General features: G+C 20.9%; 1 protein-coding gene across 1 annotated transcript in view; it reads left to right on the plus strand.

Moving 5' to 3' along the window:
- Positions 1-937, plus strand: part of LOC107619034 (hevamine-A) — a 5,993-nt gene that overhangs the window by 1,084 nt on the left and 3,972 nt on the right. The gene's annotated exons all lie outside the window — the stretch shown is intronic.

Below are 937 nucleotides of genomic sequence, written 5' to 3' on the forward strand. Positions count from 1 at the left end.
TTTTAAAACAATTGAATTTTGATTCTAACTTTTAATTATAACATTAGTATTCTCTCCAAATTATATGTAATAAATATTTGAAAGAAAATAAATGAAATATAGATTAGAAAGATAAACGGTGAAAATTTAAAACTAAATAAAAAACTAAAAAAAATATATGTATATAATAATAATAATATTTTTTATTTGAATTATATTATTTTGTTAATTTTGTTTTTTGTAGAACAGAAAGATAGAAAAAATAGAGAATGAGAGAAAAGAGTGAGAAAGATAAAGATAAAGATGAAGAATGAGAGTGAGAGTGAGAATTTGTTAATTTTGGAGAAAAAATTTATTTTAATTGTAAAAAAATATCGGATGACATGGAAGGGAATTTATTAATGAAAAAAATATTTTCTCTCAATTTAAATATTAATATATGATACATAATATAGGTATATTTCAATTTTAATTTTAATATTTTAATTTTAATTTTAATGCAATTAAAAAATATTATGTTGCACATTTTAATTGTTAAATTAGTAATTAGTCATTGATATTGATAATGATATATAAAATAGATAGAATGGATGAAGGAATAAGAAAAATAGAGAAAGAAAGATGGGGGAGAGGAGAACTCTTTAATTTTAGAGGGAAAAATTTGATTTTAATTGCAATGAGGGAGTGACATGTGACACATTTTGATTGTAACATTAGTAAGGAGGAGGGGAGAATTCTTTAATTTTGGAGGAAAAAATTTAATTTCAATTACAATGAAAGAATGACATGTGGCACATTTTGGTTGTAAAATTAGTAAGAAGGAGAGGAGAATTTCTTAATTTTGGAGGAAAATATTTGATTTTAATTGCAATGAAAAAGTGACATGTGGCACATTTTGGTTGTAAAATTATATATATATATATAATATAATAGATAATTTAAATTCATATTTAAAAAA

This window comes from Arachis ipaensis, chromosome B09 (assembly GCF_000816755.2).
Source record: "Arachis ipaensis cultivar K30076 chromosome B09, Araip1.1, whole genome shotgun sequence".
Classification (NCBI taxonomy): domain Eukaryota; kingdom Viridiplantae; phylum Streptophyta; class Magnoliopsida; order Fabales; family Fabaceae; genus Arachis; species Arachis ipaensis.